This window comes from Piliocolobus tephrosceles, chromosome 1 (genome assembly GCF_002776525.5).
Source record: "Piliocolobus tephrosceles isolate RC106 chromosome 1, ASM277652v3, whole genome shotgun sequence".
In the NCBI taxonomy this organism is placed as follows: Eukaryota; Metazoa; Chordata; class Mammalia; order Primates; family Cercopithecidae; genus Piliocolobus; species Piliocolobus tephrosceles.
The window spans coordinates 95,074,967-95,097,138 of record NC_045434.1 but is presented as its reverse complement, the minus strand read 5'-3'; positions in this window follow the sequence as shown (position 1 = coordinate 95,097,138).

The following is a 22,172-nucleotide window of genomic DNA, read 5'->3' as shown; positions in this document are numbered from 1 at the left end:
ATTTGTAACATTCTAGCTCTGTGACCATAGGGGCAAAGTGACCTGAGGCTAATTTAATTATTTAAAAATTAAACATGATGATAATGAGCCCTTGGATTCAATGATCTCATGAAAAGAATGTAGCCTGGAGTCTGGTGCCCAAGGGAGGCTTAATTCATGCCCATTTCCTTGCCCTGCCTTCTAATCAGTCTCCCCGCTTCATATTGTGTCTCACTGAAGTCTGTCCACTGACAGAGTGCTCCATCGAAGCTCAAATTCTATCCCTGTCAATCTCCTCCTTGAAACCTTTCCATGACACCTTATGGTTTTTATAATAAAATTAGAGCCACTTCCTCAGGCCCTGCATGCTTCTCTGATCCTATTTCCCCCAACACTCCCAACTCCTGAGCACCAATATCATTTCTCCACCTCTGTGCCCTTTCTACCTTGACTACCCTCCCCATCGCCTCTTACCACACACAAATGCTAACTTCTACCTGCAAACTCATGTTCTCACTCACAGTTTTGTGAAGTATCATCTCCTTCAGATACCTTCCAGGATCCATCCACTCTCTTCAACAAATATACACACAAACACACACTCTACACACACACATATATACTACACACAGGGCTAGGTGGCTCTTCTGCCCCCAAGATACCCCATGTACTACACCCTGTGTTATAATTATATTACTTTACATTGTGTTTCTGTTTTTCCACCAGTCAATTTCTTGATGGCAGATACCATTTTTAAAATTCATTTTAAAAATCCAAGCACCATGCCTTAGTATATATGAATATTTGATGAAAAATTATTGGATTTTTAAAAAATGAATTTTTAATGGGACAGGTAATACACGCATTGGGGTAAAAAAGGAATTATCTTCTTAAAACAAAATAATCTTTGCTCTGTATTCATCTCTGGCTCTTATTTTTGCAGCTCCTCTCAGTGGACAGTTTGGTGAGTTCTCCTGTCTTTGGCTCTTCAGCGTCTCTGGTTAGGAGTATCTCTTCCTAATAAATAGAAAACATTTGTGATGGCTGCCTGAGATCTCTAATATCTCCTGTTTTCTCGCTAAGGTCAGCAGGGATTTGAAAGTGATGCCTGGTTTTTTGGCATCTCCCAAGGGCCAGGAGAGCTCCACAGTCACCCTCTGACCCTCCCGGGGGGAAGGGGTGAATACCCAAGCAGCTCCTGGCCTTTGCTAAGCCCTGCATTTACTGTTATTACTGTTATTGCCAACAGATCCCATTTAGCCAGGCAGGACATTTTCAACTCCATGGCAAGTGTGCTGGACTCAGGATAGGATCCTCTCCAATCAGCAAGCCAGAAAAAATCCCCGAAAACGTCCCACTATGCTGATGCCAGCAGGAATGCTGCATTCTCTGCAGCTTTGGAGTAAAATCCTCCTGGACATCCAACAACTGGGTCCTCACAAAAAAGAAAGGCACAGAAAGGGGAGAGAGGGAAGAAGACAAGTTATCTGCATCCCACATTTAATTAATTCTGGCTCTTACTGCCATTCCTTTGGCTCAGAGTGGATGATTGAGAACCCAGGAGTAGCAAGAACCCTCTACAACCCCTCTCCTTGTCCGAATCAGCGGTCCCAGCTGTAACCTTGTCCTAGTCACCTCTGGATGCCAGTGAGTGACTTGCCCCTTCCTTGCTCTGCCACAATTAGCTATGATGGGGTTCTTCTGGGCATTTGAATCACCATTTACAAAATGAAGATGTTAGGTAAGTTGAGCTCTCGAGGTTTTCTCAGTGACAAATCTTAAGATAATATGATTTATTCTCTTAGGGAAAGTGCAAAATTGTGATTTTAACATCACCTTTGCAGTTTCTTATGAGTGTTTGAACATGATGAAATGGCAGCGCAGCATTGATTTTCTCTGGGACCCACTTCCATGTAAGGCTACCTAACTGTGATATTTGACGGTGAATCCTGCTGGTGTCACTCTCCTGAAATCATTTTGCCCATTGCCATCCCCTGGGTAATTTCTCCCTTGGGTGAGGTGAGGGCCACTGGCTGACAGGGAGCTTTGAGCTATCAGTGACCCTCCCCGAGGACCTCTTTCAGCTCTTCCAAACCCATGTCCTTCAGGCTATGCAGCAGGAGGCCCTGAGGCTGGGCCTGCAGGTGCCTCCACCTCAGACTCCTTTTCTCTTTCCTCTCCAGCAAGGACACACAAGTTTGTTATTTTCTGCCAGCCTCTATGGACCACAGTTTCCTGAGGAGAGAGAGTAACTCTGACTTGCAAGGGATTTCGTTTCATCATCAACCTGAGGATAGAAGTACTTGGTGGCCACAGGAGCAGATAGAAAGGCAAGCCAATCTGAGTTGGGAAGTTAGAACATATATCTTAGAAGAACTCATGTGTGAGTTGAGACCTGAGGATGAGTGGGAACATTTCAGGAGAAGAGGATTCTAGTGAGGGAGGGAGTACATGCTCCAGAAACTAGAGGGGAGTTGGTTCTTGATGACTGAAGCATAGACTGAACAGTGGAGAAAGGAAGCATAAGGCTGGGAAAGAAGACAAGGTTAGACCATACTTAGAAGTAGAGTAAGGGCTTGGGCCATATTCTGCAGGGCAATCTGGGCTCCATGAATGGTTTACATGTTGGGGAAAACCACTCCAGCAGTACAGTGAGAAACAGGTCATAGAGTAGCCAGTTTGGGGAGCAGCCAGGAGTGAAGGAGGGGGCCCAACAAGAGAGTGTCCAGTTGGAGGAGCCCAGTCCTGGTAGAGGAGGTGGGACATGAAAAGGAAGGACTCTGGGTGAGGAAAGAGGCACTGTGAGAGTGTGCCCCACTGTCACCAAAGGCAGAACAAGTACTAAGCAGAAGAGAGTGAGCCGGTTTGGATAAGGCAAAGCAAAGAGATGACAAAAGATAAAAACTAAATCACATCCAGTGAATTTAGCCACTCTTTGGCAGAAGAACACAGACTAGAGTCAGAATACCTGGGTTTGACTACTGCCTCTTCACTTACTGTGTTACTCACCCACTTGGGTCCTCAGTATCTTCATCTGTGAAATAGGGACAACAATAGTACCCACCTCAATGAATTGCTTTAATGATTAAATTAGTGTCTCTCTATATATCAATATTTACAAATTACATCCAACAAATATACACCCACCAGAACTTGAAGACACTATAGTGTTATTATAACAAACATCTATTTTATTATTATTATCATTATCACCATAATTATACTCAGAAACATGAAAATCAACTTTAGTAAATTGCTGGGGATAAAAACGGAGTTGGAATGAACAAAATGACGTATAAGATGTGAGATAAAGAAGTAGAGATAATAAATGTCTGTCACTTATTCTAGAAGACTGACCACAGAAAAGTGGAGAAACAGACTGTGAGGAACTTCAAATGCAAATAGGGTTGTTTTTCTATTGTTTACTGGTTTTTCTAACATGGAGAGGGTTAAACACATGAAAATGGTGTTTGCAAGAAGCCAGTAGAGGTGAGAACATTTTATCTAGGACAGAGACAAGTGTGCACAGGATCAAGAGACTGAACAGAATCCCCCCAGGCAGGCCAGGGAGGCTTTTCCATGGTCTCAGGGCACAGGAAGGAGTGAGGAGCTGGTGCAGGTAAGGGTGTGGTTCGGCTGGTGACAAGACAAGGGAATTCTTCCTTGAAAGCAACGTCTCCTCTGCAAAAGAGAGGTAGGTCATACAACAAGGGGAGCTGGGAGGGGAGAAAAGACGGGAGGTCTGGTGGAAATGGAACAGGAAGGAAAAGACCAGCATGGAGGACAGGAGAGCTGGTGAGAGAAGCCCGGGAAGTGGCTGGGTCACCCTGTGGGTAGATGGAACCTGAAGACTGTGGACTGGAGACTGAACATCTGCATTGGCCAAACATTGAGTCTTTGAGCCAAAAACTACCTGAGACAGGTTTCAATGAATTTGGACGGTTTAGTTTGCCATGGTTAAACACTTGTGCCCCAGATTCAGCTCTCTGCCTTCTCCAAAGATGATTTTGAGGAAAGAACAGACATTGGAGAAAGAGGAAGAAATTTTTAAAAGGTATCCATACATAAGAGACAAACAGTTTCACTCTTTTGAGTTTTTGATCAGCCTTTATCAGAATATACAATTTACATGTGAGAGACAGGGCAGAGGAATAGTCACTTCCGTCTTCCTCTAGCCCAGTGAGTCTGCATTTTGAAATCGGGGAAACAATCAGATATGCAGTTGTCTCGTGCAAGCAGGGATGACTTAGAGTTCTGTCTTTTGTCCTGCACCTGTGAAAATCAGCTATCAATTTACATTTTTAGGGTAAAACACAATCATTTAAAACAGAACCATTTTAGGGTAAAGATCTTGGGGTCCACAAATAAAGTTTTAGAGGGCAAATTTTCAGGGAGGTATGTAGCTTTGTAAAAAAAAGCCTTTGTGGCTATCTTATTAAGGAATAATTTTCTTTAAAAGGGGTTTTTTTTTTTTTTTAGGTCAGATTTGCCTGAAACAGTTCCCAGGTTGACTTTTCCCTATGGCTTAGTGATTTGGGGTTCCCAAGATTTATTTTCCTTTTACAAAATCTACAGTAAGAGGCAGAAACAAATCTTAACTAATTTTTTTTCTCTCTCTCAGTCCCTGTGTCTCATCCTGTCCTCACCCTCAGCTCTGCTGAGGACCTGATTTCTGAGGGAGCCAAGGTGACACTTCACTGTGAAGCCCAGAGAGGTTCACGCCCCATCGTGTACCAGTTTCATCATGAGGATGCCGCCCTGGGGAATAGGTCGGCCCACTCTGCAGGAGGAGTGTCCATCAGCTTCTCTCTGACTGCAGAGCATTCAGGGAACTACTACTGCACAGCTGACAATGGCTTTGGCCCCCAGTGCAGTGAGGCAGTGAGCCTCTCCGTCACTGGTAGGCCCTGAGTTCCTGGCAATCACCCACCCCTGGCTGAGAGTCTTCTCTCACCCAGTCCTTCAGAAGTCAGCATATACCTTCTGGTTTCTTCTGCTTCTTCTTTGGGACAACCTAATGTCCTCCTCCACTCTCTGGCTCACTCAACCTGCTGTCCACCACTTTCAGCCTTGTCTCATTGCAGTCTGGATGCCTTCCTACTCCTGCCTCATGATGCAGCAGCTTTCTCTTCCCTGCTCTTCAAATTCTGAGCAGTCAAGCACTTTTCTCGTGCTCTCCACCTGTCCTGTAGATCTGCCAGATGCCTGATTTTCATTCACAAAATTGTTCTCAGTAGATATAGACTCAGACTCAGTTCCCAGGAGCACAGAAGTGTCCCCTGTCCAGTTAATATCAGACATCAGTGAATAACCAGATGCAAAGTCATGCAAGATACAAAGACAAGTAGCTGGATCATAGTTACCCCAGCATGTCCCTCTTGCTCAAGCCTTTTTTAGAGTTGATTGGGCAGTAGGTAAGAAAGGCACAGGCAGTGGTGGGCTGGGGGCAGGCCAGAAGACAGTTTCATCTCCACTTGTTTGACTTAATGCCCTCATAGCTATTCAAGCAGCTGTCAAGTACTTATGACATCAAAAAAGTTTCTGTGGTGCTTTGGGTCTCAGTTTTGAACCATCCATGTGTGGCTAAATGCCAGGTCTAATTTTTTTTTTTTTTTTTTTTTTTTTGAGACGGAGTCTCACTCTGTCACCTAGGCTGGAGTGCAGTGGCACGATCTCGGCTCACTCCAACCTCTGCCTCCTGGGTTCAAGCAGTTCTCTACCTCAGACTTGCGAGTAGCTGGGATTACAGGCACCTGCCATCATGCCTGGCTAATTTTTGTATTTTTAGTAGAGACAGGGTTTTACCATGTTGGTCAGGCTGGTCTTGAACTCTTGACCTTGTTATTCAACCACCTTGGCCTCCAAAAGTGCTGGAATTACAAGCGTGAGCCACCGCACCCGGCCGCTAGGTTCAGTTTTTAAGCAGACAGTGTGATTTGGGCCTATACTTTTGACAGAGTGTCCAGTCTTTGCTGGGTCTGGAAGCAGTCTCAGTTTCCTCTCCTGTAAAACAATAATACCAGCTTGGAAGGCAAGGGAGAATCCAGTCCCTCCCATATGGATGTGTGAGATTGTAGAGGACCAGGGAACCCGGGGGGAGATATCAAATGACTTAGAAAGAGAACTGTGCCCCTGACATCCAAAGGCCCAAGGAAAGTGGAGATCACGTCGTGATCAAACTCACTCAGAGATGTATAAAGTCCTATTCGATGACTCATTTCTTCACCTAATAAATATTGATTGTATTTATCAGTAATAATACATATATTCAGTAATAAATACTGACTATTCCATGGACCAGACTACACTGACATCTAAGGATGCATCTGAGACTAGACTAACCTGGCCCTGCCCACACAGTTCATAGGGACTAATAGCAAATGCAGACAAGTAATAGAGAAAACATCAACCTTAGGTTAGAAGTACCTGGTGGCTGCAGGAGCAGATGGAAAGGCATGCCAATCCGAGTTGGGAAGTGAGAAAAAATTTCTTAGAAGAGCTCATGGGCGAGGTGAGACCAGCAGAGAAGAGGATTGTGGTGAGGGAGAAAGGACACTTTCCAGTTCCAGAGAGGGGTCAGTTCTTGATGACTGGAGCATAGACGGAACAGTGGAGAAAGGAAGGATAATGTTGGGGAAGAAAACATGGTTAGAACCTACTTAGAAGCAGAGTAAGGGCTTGGGCCATATTCTGCAGGGGAATTTGGGCTCCATGAAGGTTTAAATGTTGGGGAAAACCACTCCAGCAGCACAGTGAGGAACAGATCATAGAGTAGCCAGTTTGGGGAGCAGCCAGGAGTGAAGGAGAAAGCCCAACAAGAGAGTGCCCAGTTGGACAGAACCCCCAGGCCAGTCCCAGTAGGGGAGATGGGACATGAGAAGGAAGGACTCTGGCTGAGAGAAGAGGCACTATGAGAGTGGGTACCACTGTCACCAAGGGCAGAAAGTGTTCTAAGTAGAAGATAGTGAGCCAGTTTGGATAAGGCAAAGCCAAGAGATGATGAATGATGAAAACTGAATCACAGCAAGGTGCAGTGGCTCACTTCTGTAATCCCAGCACTTTGGGAGGCCGAGGTGGGTGGATCACCTGAGGTCAGGAGTTTGAGACCAGCCTGGCCAAAATGGTGAAACCCCATCTCTACTAAAAATACAAAAATTAACTGGGCGTGGTGGCAGGCGCCTTGAGAGGCTGCCAGCTACTTGAGAGGCTGAGGCAGGAGAATCGCTTGAATTCAGGAGGCGAAGGCTGCAGTGAGCCGAGATTGTGCCACTGCACTCCAGCCTGGGCAACAGAATGAGACTCTGTCTCAAACAAACAAAAAAACAAAAAACAAAAACAAAAACAAAACTGAGTCACATCCAGTGAATTTAGCCACAAAGTACTCTTTGGCAGAAGAACACAGACAGGAACCAGAATACCTGGGTTTGACTGCTGCCTCTTCATTTACTAGCTGTGTGACTCAACCACTCGGGGCCTTAGCATCTTCATCTGTGAAACGGGGACAACAATAGTACCCACCTCATTGAATTGTTTTGATGATTAAATTAGCATCTGTATACATATAAATATTTACACATTACATCTGACAAATATACATTCACCAGAACTTGAAGGTACTATAGTGTCATGATGAAAAATATCTTTTTTATTTTATCATGATCATCATTACTATATTCATAAACATGAAAAATCAGCTTTAGTCAATTATTGGGGTTAAAAACCAAGTTATAATGGACAAAATGTGCATATGAGATATAAGATAATGAAGTAGAGATGATAAATGTAGGTCACTTCTTCCAGAAGACTGTCCACAGAAAAGTGGAGACACAGACTGTGAGGAACTTCAAATACAAATAAGATTGTTTATGTATTGTCTGATAGTTTTTCTTATATGCAATAAAATGATACTGATTTTAGTGGTTTAGAAAACAAGGGATCATAAAAACTTCAGAAGTTTGAGGAGTTGGAATTTTATTGCATTATTTAAAAACTCTTTTGTTGAAGTGTGACATACATTCAAGAAATGTGGGCAAATTATATGTGTATGATTTGGTGTCTTTTAGGAGTTAAGTTGCTTCTGTTTTTTTTTTTTTAATTATTATTATACTTTAAGTTCTAGGGCACATGTGCACAATGTGCAGGTTTGTTACAAATGTATACATGTGCCATGTTGGTGTGCTGCACCCATTAACTCGTCATTTACATTAGGTATATCTACTAATGCTATCCCTTCCCCCAACCCCCTCCCCACAATAGGACCCAATGTGTGATGCTCCCCTTCCTGCGCCCAAGTGATCTCATTGTTCAATTCCCACCTATGAGTGAGAACATGCGGTATTTGGTTCTCTGTTCTTGTGAAAGTTTGCTGAGAATGATGGTTTCTAGCTGCATCCATGTCCCTACAAAGGACACGAACTCATCCTTTTTTGTGGCTGCATAGTATTCCATGGTGTATATGTGCCACATTTTCTTAATCCAGTCTGTCACTGATGGACATTTAGGTTGATTCCAAGTCTTTGCTATTGTGAATAGTGCCGCAATAAACATACGTGTGCATGTGTCTTTATAGCAGCATGACTTATAATCCTTTGGGTATATCCCCAGTAATGGGATGGCTGGGTTAAATGGTATTTCTAGTTCTAGATCCTTGAGGTAGCGCCATACTGTTTTCCACAATGGTTGAACTAGTTTACAGTCCCACCAACAGTGAAAAAGTATTCCTATTTCTCCACATCCTCTCCAGTACCTGTTGTTTCCTGATTTTTTAATGATTTCCATTCTAACTGGTGTGAGATGGTATCTCACTGTGGTTTTGATTTGCATTTCTCTGATGGCCAGTGATGATGAGCATTTTTTCATGTGTCTGTTGGCTGCATGCATGTCTTCTTTTGAGAAATGTCTGTTCATATCCTTTGCCCACTTTTTGATGGGGTTGTTTGTTTTTTTTCTTGTGAATTTGATTGAGTTCTTTATAGGTTCTGGATATTAGCCCTTTGTCTGATGAGTAGATTGCAAAAATTTTCTCCCATTCTGTAGGTTGCCTGTTCACTCTGATGGTAGTTTCTTTTGCTGTGCAGAAGCTCTTGAGTTTAATTAGATCCCATTTGTTAATTTTGGCTTTTGTTGCCATTGCTTTTGGTGTTTTAGACATGAGGTCTTTGCCCATGCCTATGTCCTGAATGGTATTCCCTAGGTTTTCTTCTAGGGTTTTTATGGTATTAGGTCTAACATTTAAGTCTCTAATCCATCTTGAATTAATTTTTGTATAAGTAGTAAGGAAAGGATCCAGTTTCAGCTTTCTACTTATGGCTAACCAATTTTCTCAGCACCATTAATTAAATAGGGAATCCTTTCCCCATTTCATGTTTTTGTCAGGTTTGTCAAAGATCAGATGTCTGTAGATGTGTGGTATTATTTCTGAGGGCTCTGTTCTGTTCCATTGGTCTATATCTCTGTTTTTGTACCAGTACCATGCTGTTTTGGTTACTGTAGCCTTGTAGTATAGTTTGAAGTCAGGTAGCGTGATACCTCCAGCTTTGCTCTTTTGGCTTAGGATTGTCTTGGCAATGTGGGGTCTTTTTTGGTTCCATATGAACTTTAAAGCAGTTTTTTCCTATTCTGTGAAGAAAGTCATTGGTAGCTTAATGGAGATGGCATTGAATCTATAAATTACCTTGGGCAGTATGGTCATTTTCACAATATTCATTCTTCCTATCCATGAACATAATATGTTCTTCCATTTGTTTGTGTCCTCTTTGATTTCACTGAGCAGTGGTTTGTAGTTCTCCTTGAAGAGGTCCTTTACATCCCTTATAAGTTGGATTCCTAGGTATTTTATTCTCTTTGAAGCTATTGTGAATGGGAGTTCATTCATAATTTGGCTCTCTGTTTGTCTGTTACTGGAGTATAAGAATGCTTGTGATTTTTGCACATTGATTTTGTATCCTGAGACTTTGTTGAAGTTGCTTAAGGAGATTTTGGGCTGAGACGATGGGGTTTTCTAAATATACAATCATGTCATCTGCAGACAGGGACAATTTGACTTCATCTTTTCCTAACTGAATACCCTTTATTTCTTTCTCTTGCCTGATGGCCCTAGTCAGAACTTCCAACACTATGTTAAATAGGAGTGGTGAGAGAGGGCATCCCTGTCTTGTGCCAGTTTTCAAAGGGAATGCTTCCAGTTTTTGCCCATTAGTATGATATTGGCTGTGGGTTTGTCATAAATAGCTCTTATTATTTTGAGATACGTTCCATCAATACCAAATTTATTGAGAGTTTTTAGCATGATGGGCTGTTGAATTTTGTCAAAGGCCTTTTCTGCATCTATTGAGATAATCATGTGGTTTTTGTCTTTGGTTCTGTTTATATGCTGGATTATGTTTATTGATTTGCATATGTTGAACCAGCCTTGCATCCCAGGGATGAAGCCCACTTGATCATGGTGGATAAGCTTTTTGATGTGCTGCTGGATTCGGTTTGCCAGTATTTTATTGAGGATTTTTGCATCGATGTTCATCAGGGATATTGGTCTAAAATTCTCTTTTTTTGTTGTATATCTGTCAGGCTTTGGTATCAGGTTGATGTTTTCCTGATGAGTTAGGGAGGATTCCCTCTTTTTCTATTGATTGGAATAGTTTCAGAAGGAATGGTACCAGCTCCTCCTTGTACCTCTGGTAGAATTCAGCTGTGAATCCATCTGGTCCTGGACTTTTTTGGTTGGTAGGCTATTAATTATTGCCTCAATTTCAGAACCTGCTATTGGTCTATTCAGGGATTCAACTTCTTCCTGGTTTAGTCTTGGGAGAGTGTAAGTGTCCAGGAAATTATCCATTTCTTCTAGGTTTTCCAGTTTATTTGCATAGAGGTATTTATAGTATTCTCTGATGGTAGTTTGTATTTCTGTGGGGCCGGTGATGATATCCCCTTTATCATTTTTATTGCATCTATTTAATTCTTCTCTCCTTTCTTCTTTATTAGTCTTGCTAGCAGTCTATCAATTTTGTTGATCTTTTCAGAAAAGCAGCTCCTGGATTCATTGATTTTTTGGAGGGTGTTTTGTGTCTCTGTCTCCTTCAGTTCTGCTCTGATCTTAGTTATTTCTTGCCTTCTGCTAGCTTTTGAATGTGTTTACTCTTGCCTCTCTAGTTCTTTTAATTGTGATGTTGGGGTGTCACTTTCCTGCTTTCTCTTGTGGGCATTTAGTGCTATAAATTTCCCTCTACACACTACTTTAAATGTGTCCCAGAGATTCTGGTATGCTGTATCTTTGTTCTCATTGGTTTCAAAGAACATCTTTATTTCTGCCTTCATTTCATTATGTACCCAGTAGTCATTCAGGAGCAGGTTGTTCAGTTTCCGTGTAGTTGAGTGGTTTTGATTGAGTTTCTTAGACCTCAGTTCTAGTTTAATTGCACCATGGTCTGAGAGACAGTCTGTTATAATTTCTGTTCTTTGATATTTGCTGAGGAGTGCTTTACTTCCAACTATGTGGTCAATTTTGGAATAAGTGCAATGTGGTGCTGAGAAGAATGTATATTCTGTTGAATTGGGGTGGAGAGTTCTGTAGATGTCTATTAGGTCCATTTGGTGCAGAGTTGAGTTCAATTCCTGGATATCCTTGTTAATTTTCTGTCTCGTTGATCTGTCTAATGTTGACAGTGGGGTGTTAAAGTCTCCCATTATTATTGCATGGGAGTCTAAGTCTCTTTTTAAGTCTCTAAGGACTTGCTTTATGAATCTGGGTGCTCCTATATTGGGTGCATATATATTTAGGATAGTTAGCTCTTCCTGATGAATTGATCCCTTTACCATTATGTAATGACCTTCTTTGTCTCTTTTGATCTTTGATGGTTTAAAGTCTGTTTTATCAGAGACTAGGATTGCAACCCCTGCTTTTTTGTTGTTGTTGTTTTCCATTTGCTTAGTAGATTTTCCTCCATCTCTTTATTTTGAGCCTATGTGTGTCTCTGCATGTGAGATGGGTCTCCTGAATACAGCAAACTGATGGGTCTTGACTCTCTATCCAATTTTCCAGTCTTTTAATTGGACCATTTAGTCCATTTACATTTAAAGTTAATATTGTGATGTGTGGACATGATCCTGTCATTATGATATTAGCTGGTTATTTTGCTCACTGGTTGATGCAGTTTCTTCCTAGCATTGATGGACTTTACATTTTGACATGTTTTTGCAATGGCTGGTACCTTTTGTTCCTTTCCATGTTTAGTGCTTCCTTCAGGATCTCTTGTAGGGCAGGCCTGGTGGTGACAAACTCTCTAAGCATTTGCTTGTCTGTAAAGGATTTTATTTCTCCTTCACTTATGAGACTTAGTTTGGCTGGATATGAAATTCTGAGTTGGAAATTCTTTTCTTTAAGAATGTTGAATATTGGCCCCCACTCTCTTCTGGCTTGGAAAGTTTCTGCTGAGAGATCTGCTGTTAGTCTGATGGGCTTCCCTTTGTGTATAACCCAACCTTTCTCTCGGGCTGCTCTTAACATTTTTTCCTTCATTTCAACTTTGGTGAATCTGACAATTATGTGTCTTGGAGTTGCTCTTCTCAAGGAGTATCTTTGTGGTGTTCTCTGTATTTCCTGAATTTGAATGTTGGCCTGCCTTACTAGGTAGGGGAAGTTCTCCTGGATGATATCCTTCAGAGTGTTTTCCAAGTTGGTTCCACTTTCCCCATCACTTTCAGGCACACCAATCAAATGTAGATTTGGTCTTTTCACATAATCCCATACTTCTTGGAGGTTTTGTTCATTTTTTTTTTACTCTTTTTTCTCCACACTTTTCTTCTCACTTCATTTCATTCATTTGATCTTCAATTACTGATACTCTTTCTTCCAGGTGATCAAGTCAGTTACTAAAGCTTGTGCATTTGTCACATAGTTCTCATGTCATGGTTTTCATCTCTATCAGTTCTTTTAAGGTCTTCTCTGCATTGATTATTCTAGTTATCCATTCATCCATTCTTTTTTCAAGGTTTTTAGTTTCTTTGCACTGCTTATGTAGTTCCTCCTTTAGCTCTGAGAAGTTTGATCAACTGAAGCCTTCTTCTCTCAACTCGTCAAAGTCATTCTCCGTCTAGCATTGTTCTGTTGCTGGCGATGAGCTGCATCCCTTTGGAGGGGGAGATGTGCTCTGATTTTTTGAATTTCCAGCTTTTCTGCACTGCTTTTTCCCCATCTTTGTGGTTTTATCTGCCTTTGGTCTTTGATGATGGTGATGTACTGATGGGGTTTTGGTGTGGGTGTCCTTTCTGTTTGTTAGTTTTCCTTCTAACAGTCAGGACCCTCAGCTGTAGGTCTGTTGGAGTTTGCTTGAGGTCCATTCCAGACCCTGTTTGCCTGGGTATCAGCAGTGGAGGCTGCAGAAGACAGAATCTTGCTGAATAGCAAAAAAGAATGTCTGTCTGATTCTTGCTCTGGAAGCTTCATCTCAGGGGTGTATCCCACTGTGTGAGGTGTGAGATGTCAGTCTGCACCTAGTGGGGGATGTCTCCCAGTTAGGCTACTCAAGGTTCAGGGACCCACTTGAGCAGGCAGTCTGTCCGTTCTCAGATCTCAACCTCCGTGTTGGGAGATCCACTGCTCTCTTCAAAGCTATCAGACAGGGGCATTTACCTCTGCCAAGGTTTCTTCTGCTTTTTGTTTAGCTATGCCCTGTCCCCAGAGGAGGAGTCTACAGAGGCAGGCCAGCCTCCTTGGGCTGCAGTGGGCTTCACCCAATTCGAGCTTCCTGGTGGCTTTGTCTACCCACTTAAACTGCAGCAATGGCAGGCGACCCCCCCACCCACCCACCCACCCAGCCTCGCTGCTGCTTTGCAGTTAGATCTCAGACTGCTGTGCTAGCAATGAGGGAGGCTAAGTGGGTGTGGGACCCTCACGGCCAGGTGTGGGATATAATCTCCTGGTGTGCCATTTGCTAAGACCCTTGGTAAAGTGCAGTATTAGGGTGGGAGTTACCCGATTTTCCAGGTGTTGTGTGTCTCACTTTCCCCTGGCTAGGAAAAGGGATTCCCTTCCCCCTTGTGCTTCCCAGGTGAGGCAATGCCTCACCCTGCTTCAGCTCTCACTGGTCGGGCTGCACCAGCTGACCAGCACTGATTGTCTGGCACTCCCCAGTGAGATGAACCCGGTAACTCAGTTGAAAATGCAGAAATCACCCATCTTCTGTGTCACTCACGCTGGGAGCTGGAGGCTGGAGCTGTTCCTATTCGGCCATCTTGGGTGCACCCCCCTTTTTTTTTTTACTTGAATCTTTGTTTAGCAGAAACTGGGGGAAAGTTTCTTTTCTTTTCAGAGAAACAAAATGGTATGATAGAAAAATCTTGAGACTGATGTGTCAGACATGCACCTAGTATAACTTGTTGAATAAATAAATCATTTTAAAAATGTAAATTTTCTGAGACTACTCCAAAGTCAGAGCCAAATCTATCTAGGAAGCTTCTAGGCTTCACGCATTCTGTATCCCATTACCATGATTTTATCCATGTTTTACTTTCTTCTCATATTTAGCAGCATCTTAAACCTCTTTATTTTCTGTTTCTTCACAGTCACCCTTAATGCCAATGGAATGTAAGCTTCATGAGAACAGAACTGCATCCATCTTGGTCTTCACAACATCCCTGTGCCTACTTAGTGTTTTGAACACAGTAGGTCCTCAGTCAACATTTGTAATTTAGTGGACAGATGATATGACAAGATGATGAGAGGAGATTTTAAAAAATCATCTAGCAAAGCCCTAGAGGAAAAACAACAAAGCTATTTTAGAAATGAAATGCCAAATTGAAGCAGTAAGAGTAGAATGGCTACCTTTGAAAACGGTTAATTGAATGAAGAACCAATCTGAGAAAACAATACAGAATGCGAAGTAGAAAGACACAGAAATAAGGGCAAAAGTTATAATATGGAAATCAGACAATGGAGCCCCCCAATTACCCAGTTATGTGGATAATGAAAATGGAGACCCTCAGAAAATTGAACCAAAGAGTAAAATGAAACTCAAAGATGTAGTAGAAATTGCTGGAAAGTAAAGAAAACTTGAATATGTAGATCAGAACATATATGTTGATGAGGTTATTGACCTTTGAGGTTAAAAATATATGTATGTGTTTATGATCACAGGGAAAAAAGCCATCATCTCAGAAAGAAAAATATCGAATTAGTCTTAGACTTTGCAGAGCACTCAGTCCCAAAAAGAGAAGAGTGATGTCCAGACTTGGACTTCTGAGGGAGGAACAGTAACTGAGAATTTTATAGCAAATCCTAAAGGCATTGTCAAAAATACAGGGATTCGGAAACTGAGAACGCACTAAGCCTTTTTGAGAAATCATCTGATGACAAAATCCAGCCCAACAAGATGTAAATGAAGATAAAGGACTCATAATGAGGAAACTGCACTGTGACTGGTTCTCAACCCTGGCTGCACATTAGACTCGTCAAAGACCTTTGTAAAAGACACATTACTAAGCCCCTCTCCAGACTAATTCAATTCCGAATCTCACAGATGGGGCCACAGAATCAATATTTTTTGACTGTGAGAATTATGGTCACAGAATAGAAAGTAACTATTATAAACACTGAAAATGTGAAAAAAATGTAACAAAGAAAAATCAGTGGGTCAGAGGAAGGAGAGGAAGTAAAGGAACAATCATTTTTGCATGATTATTATTATTTCAGAGTGAATTGTGAATTATTTCACAATTCAAAAAGAATGGACAGCTTTAAAAAATTAGTGACAGATTTCAAAATGTTCATTTTGTAAATCATTTCTAAATACTTTGGCAACAGTAACTCATCATTAATGGTTTATACCTCACTAAAATTCCATGAAAAACCAACTAGTAGCCTGTAGGATCACACAGGATAGAACAAGTGAATTCTTTGGGTCAAGCAACCATAGATGTTAGAACTGACAAAAAATAAATAATAAAAATAAACCTGTACATTGATATGACCATAAATGATCAGGGAAAGAGGAAACAGAAACTCTTGTACCCCATTATTACAAGTGTAAATTGGTTCAACCTTTTCCTCTTGACACATTGTAATTGTATATATTTATAGAAGTGATGTTTTAATACATATACATGGTGTATAATGATGAAATTAGGATATTTACTGTACCCATCATCTCACGCATTTATCATTTCTTTGGGATAAAAACATTCAAAAGCCTCTCTTCTAGCTCTTTTGTAATACACTATACCTGACTGTTAACCATCATCTCCCGACTGTCCAATAGAACAGAATTTATTCCTCCTAATTATAACTCTGTACCCATTGACCAACTTCTGCCTATCCTCTTCCCTCTCCCCTCCCCAGTGTCTGATAACCACTGTTCTACTCTCTGCTTCTATAATATCAACTTTGGGTTTTTTTAGATTTCAAATATGAGTGAAATCATACAGTATCAGTCTTTCTGTGCGTGCCTAATTTCATTAAATATTACATCCTCCAGGTCTTTTCATATTGCTGCAAATCACAGGATTTCATTATTTTTTGTGGCTAAATACTATTCCATTGTGTGTATATACCACATTTTATTTATCCATTCATCTGTTGGTGGACACTAAACTTGAGAGTGCAGATATCTCTTCAACATAGCAACTTTAATTCCTTTGAATATCCACACAGCAGCGAAATTGCTGGATAATATGGTAGCCCTATTTTTATTTTCTTGAGAAACTTCCATGCTGTTTCTTGTAGTGGCTGTACTAATTTACAATGACACCAGCAGTGTAAGGATTCCATCCTCTCCACATTCTCATCAACACTTGCTTTCTTTTGACATTTTGATAACAATCATTCTAACTGGAATGAGGTGATACCTCATTGGAGTTTTGGTTTGTATTTCCCCAATAATTAGTAATATTGAGCATTTTTTCATGTACCTGTTTTCCATTTTTATGTCTTCCTTAGAGAAATGTCTGTTAAAGTCTTTTGCCCGTTTTTTAATCAGTTTCTTTGTTTTATTGCTGTTGAGTTGTTTAAGTTCTTTATATGTTCTGGATACTAACACCTGGTCAGATGTACACTTCACAAATATTTTCTCCCATTCTGTAAGTTGTTTCTTCACTCTTTTCATTGTTTCCTTTGCTGTGCAAATTCTTTTCAGCTTGATATAATCCCACTTGTCTCATGTTTGCTTTTGTTGCCTTACTTTTGAATTTTAAAAGGTCCAATCTTTTAGAAGAACAATTTGGCATTATATGTTATTACTTAAAATGTTTGTATACTTCATCCCAGAATTCCACGTCTAAGAATTTGTCCTAAGAAATACATGTGTAAAATATACAATAATATATCTACAGAATTACTTAATGCAGCATTAGTTGACATTTAAGAAACAACAACATCCCAAACATCCATTAATGGGAAAATGCTTAAATGTATTATAGCATATCTATTCAATGGAATACTTTGTCATTGCTAAGAATAATCAGGTAATATTTATCCAAAATTATCAAGTTGTAAATTTAAGACTTGTACTTTATTGTTTGTAAATTATGCCTTAATAAAGATGAGTTTTAAAAGTTAGTGATGTCGATCTTTAAGTAATACCACAGAAAGATGCCCAAAATATATTGCTAAGGGGAAAAAGCAGGTTGTAGCCAGTATGTTATTGTGATCCCATGCACGTGTGTGGTCTTAATGTATTTATTTATGTGTCTGCATGAGTATACTTATACATAGAAAAGATCAAGAAAGTATCACCAAATACTCAACAAAGATAATTTCTGAAAAATAAAGAAAATGGTAAAACTTTTTATTTTTACTTAGGTAATTCTGTAAAGTTTGATTTTATTAAATGAAGATCTGGTTTTCATTTTTTAAAAAAATTCAGTTGTTTTGGGGAATAAGTGGTGTTTAGTTATGTAAGTAAGTTTGCTTCAGACCTTTCATGAGTGGAGAATTTTATTTCACACTGTGGTAAGACAGGGAGAGAGTAAAAAGTTCAGAATACAACCAGACAGGGAATGGAATTTGCTGCTTAAGTTTAAATATTAAAATGATGAAAATTTAAACTATCTGTATAAAATTCATTCAGCTCATGGGACACTGACTTCAAGTAGTGTATCTAGAAGGACATAATAGTCATAAATATCAACTAAAGTTTGCATGAATGAACCGTGCAAACATTGCAGTTTCTACTGACAGCATTAATGTCTCTAAACTCATGGTTCTTTCAATTTGAGTCACATATCCGGAGCAGTTTATTAATCATGCAGATACTCAGGACCTACCCTATATTTACTGAGTAAAATGCTAGAAGAGTAAGGCCCAGGAATTTTATTTTTGCAAGCTGCTTTAGTGAAAGAATATTTGAAGAGTAATTTATTTGAAGGTTCCTGGATCTATGTATAGTTTTAAGCCACATTATTTGTTTGCAATAATAAGTAGCAGGAGTTTTATTTTCTATTTAGAGAAAGAAAGAGACAGAGAGAGAGAGAGAGATGATGATGGAGAAGTAGAGAGAGAATGAGAGATAAAGGAAGAGACTTTTCCTTTTTTGCCCTAAAACCACCTGTTTTGAAATTGAAACCACCTCATCCTAAAGTCCTTTAATTTAGTGAAAAAAGAAGCAGTGTGGTAGCAAGGAACAAATAAAATGCTTATGCTCTTTGACTTAACAATCTCTCTCTTAAGAATTTGCCTTGTGAAACAATCATAGATGTACATTCCTGAAAATTGCAGACCCTAAATTGTCAAGAATAAGGCTCATTAAATAAATTACATTTTGGCCATTTAGGGAACATTTTGTGGCCACTGAAAGTCAGATTCAGGAATGATATTAATAACATAGAAAAGTTTTCGTAATATACTAATTGAAAAACAAGTTATCAAATCTATAATTATAATTCCTATTCCATAAAACATACACATAGACTGTCAAGTATATGAAGATGGAAAAGAAAACTGGAAAAACATATGCCAAAATGTGGCTGGTGAGACATTAGGTAATTTTTACCTTTCAACTTTTTGCTTTTGAACTTTTCTCAAAGCTCATATGTTTAAACAGAAAAAAAAGAAATTATAATTATTGTAATAATCCTTTTTCCCAACCCATTTTTTGAAATACAGTCTATTTGGAAAAACAATGAGAGGAAAAGGGAAATGATGAGATGAACCAAATAACTGCTGTTGTGTTTCTCATAGCTTCGCTGATCCTGCAAGCTCCACTTTCTGTGTTTGAAGTGGTTCTGAGGTGCCGGGCAAAGGCGGAGGTAGCACTGAATACTATGTACAAGAATGGTAACATCCTGCCATTCCTTAAAAAATCTCTGACTTCCATATTCATCATGCAAGTCTCAAGGACAATGGTGCATATCACTGTACTGGATTTAACGGAAGTAATTTCCCTGTTTCTTCCAACATAGTCAAAATCCAAGTCCAAGGTAAAGCCTTGATTATTTTGTGAAGTGAGTTGGTCATATGGAGACTCCCTGGGGACATAGAGGTAGAACAGGAGGAAAAGGGTGGTCTGTAATACCATTAAACCTCAGGGTATATTCCTGCAAGGACCAAAAGAAGTACAGTAGTGCTTTGGGCTGAAGGAAGTCAGGGATCAATGGCATCCATTTCTTTGCCTGCTTTTGGATGTGCTGCTGCTTGAAGTGTGTTTTTCTCCAGAGCACATCTCAGCCTCATTGCTCTGGGACTATTGTGATTCTTCTCTCTAGAGCTGTTTTCACATCCAGTACTGAGAGCCAGCTCCTCCCAGCCCATCAACCCATCAGTGGGAGCCCAGTGACCCTGACCTGTGAGACCCAGCTCTCTCTAGAGAGGTCAGATGTCCAGCTCCAGTTCTGCTTCTTCAGAGATGGCCAGACCCTGGGATCACGCTGGAGTAGCTCCCCGAAGTTCCAGATCAGCGCCATGTGGAGTGAAGTTTCAGGGTCCTTCTGGTGCAAGATAGATACTATGGCTCACACGGTCGGAAAACTGAACCTGAGATCCCAAATATGTGTGCAGAGTAAATGTTTGTAAAGGGGATATTGGAGACAAAAAGAGGAGGGTAGAGTAGGGACATTGCTTGCACCTTAGTTCCTTTTTTCCTCTAAGTGGGCAGCAGGGGTCTATTCCAGACAGATTCTAGTGTTATCTTGAGTTCTTCTTTCTGCTAGTGCATTAAGAGTGGAATGATTATCAACAGACTCCAAAAAATATCAAGACTTCTGGATCTTTGCTAAATCTCTCTAAATTTGCCCTTTCATATTGCAAAATTATCAGATATTTATTGGGTGTCCATAATTGTGCTATAGAGACTGTGGAGGACACAGATGATATATGAAACTTTATCCCTACAGGCAGGAAACAACTTGCATTATAGTTGGAAAAGAAAAAGAGTACTCTATAATATTCATTAAAATTTGCTTTGTGCGCTACTAGTAGTGATAGTCAACGTTTATAAATGTTCCATTTGTACCTGAAAATAAAATCCTTCCTTTAATTATTGAGTGTTAGGTTTGGTATTTACCTATTAAATCAAATTAGAATTTTTCTCCTTATATATTTTTATCTGTATTTTCCAATTACTGAGATTCCTGTTAAGATCTCTTACTATGAAAATAGATTTGTTTTTCAGTTCTTGCAGTTCTGTCAATTTTGTGTTATATATTATAAGGCTATGTTATTGAAAGTGTTGTTACACATTGCTAGTAGATGAAGAATTACTGTATGACCCATGCTATTGTCTAAATATATGCGTCCTCTCCGAATTCATACATTGAAACTCAACTCCTAAGTTGATGGTAATAGGAGGTAGGATCTTTGGGAGGTGATTAGGTCATGCAGAGATCTCATGAATGGGGTTAGTGCCCTTATAAAAGAGACACTAAAGAACTAGTTACCCCCTTCACCATATAAGGACATAGTGAGAAAGTACCATCTATGAAACAGAAAGCAAGTCCTCACCAGACACTGAATCTGTGGGTGCTTTGATCTTAGACTTCCCAGCCTCCAACTGTGAAAAATAAATTTCTGTTGTTTATAAGCCACCCAGTCTATGGTATTTTATTATTGCAGCCCAAATGAACTCAGACAATCTCCTTTCACTCTATCATGTCTCTTATAAACACTAGCTGAATTTACCTTTCTCTCAAATCTCTTCATTTCTGGTGTCTAATTGGTGAGGTTTTTCCCATTTAAGGTATTGTGACTGCTGATGTATATGGAATTATTTCTATCACCTATTATTTCCTTCTATTTGTTGTGTTTTACCTATTTTCTTTTCTACTTTCCTTCATGTAATTAAGCTTAAATCTTTATTCTATTTTTTCTCTACGTTTTTGGAATTTATACACCGCATTTCCATTCATGTAGAGATTTGACCTGAAATTTTCATATGTATCTGTAACACAAAGCCTATATAAATATCTCTTTATATCCACTTCCTAAAAATAAAAAGACTTTGGAGCACTTTCAAACTTCTCATCTTCCTCTTGTCTCATTCAATATTATTTTTCTATATTTCCACTACCACAATTATAAATTACTATTTTTTATGAAATCAGTGTTCAGATTTATTCCCTGTTTGCCAATTTCTCTGCACAGTACTTCTTGTCCCTTTTCAAACTTTCCTTCTAGGATCATTTTTCTTCATCATGAAGTTCTTTAGTGCTTGTCTAATGGTGGTGTGCATTCCCAGTTTTAATTTGCCTGGAAATCTCTTTATTTTATCCTTGTTGAGTATAGTTCCATTAAATAGATAATTCAAAGATTAAGTGAATTGAATGTATAATGTTTGATGACATTGTACATTATATATTCCTGCTGTGTTATAGTTTTCCTTTCATTCTTTTGTAGATAATCTGTCTTTTCTACCTCTGTTTACTGTACAATTTTATCTTTGTCTATAGTGTGTAATATATTTATTCAGGTTGATAGCTGACCCAGTCATAGGCAAAACCAGTGCCAAATGAAGATCTGAGTTAGACCAATCAAAAATTTTAAAAAACAGAAAATTAATAATATAATATTTATGATACAATAAATGTTTCCAAGAAAACAAGGTGTATAAGAAATGACTAAAGACCCCTGGGAAAAGTGAGGAGCTCAGGTCTAGAGAAGGTGTCTGGGGCTAACCAAGCCTTCTGCTTCCATCACTGGGGATAGAACATCTCCTGCCCCAGTGGTTCCTGAAGGCACCTGATTCCACTGTGACCCTTAGTGAGATATTCTCATT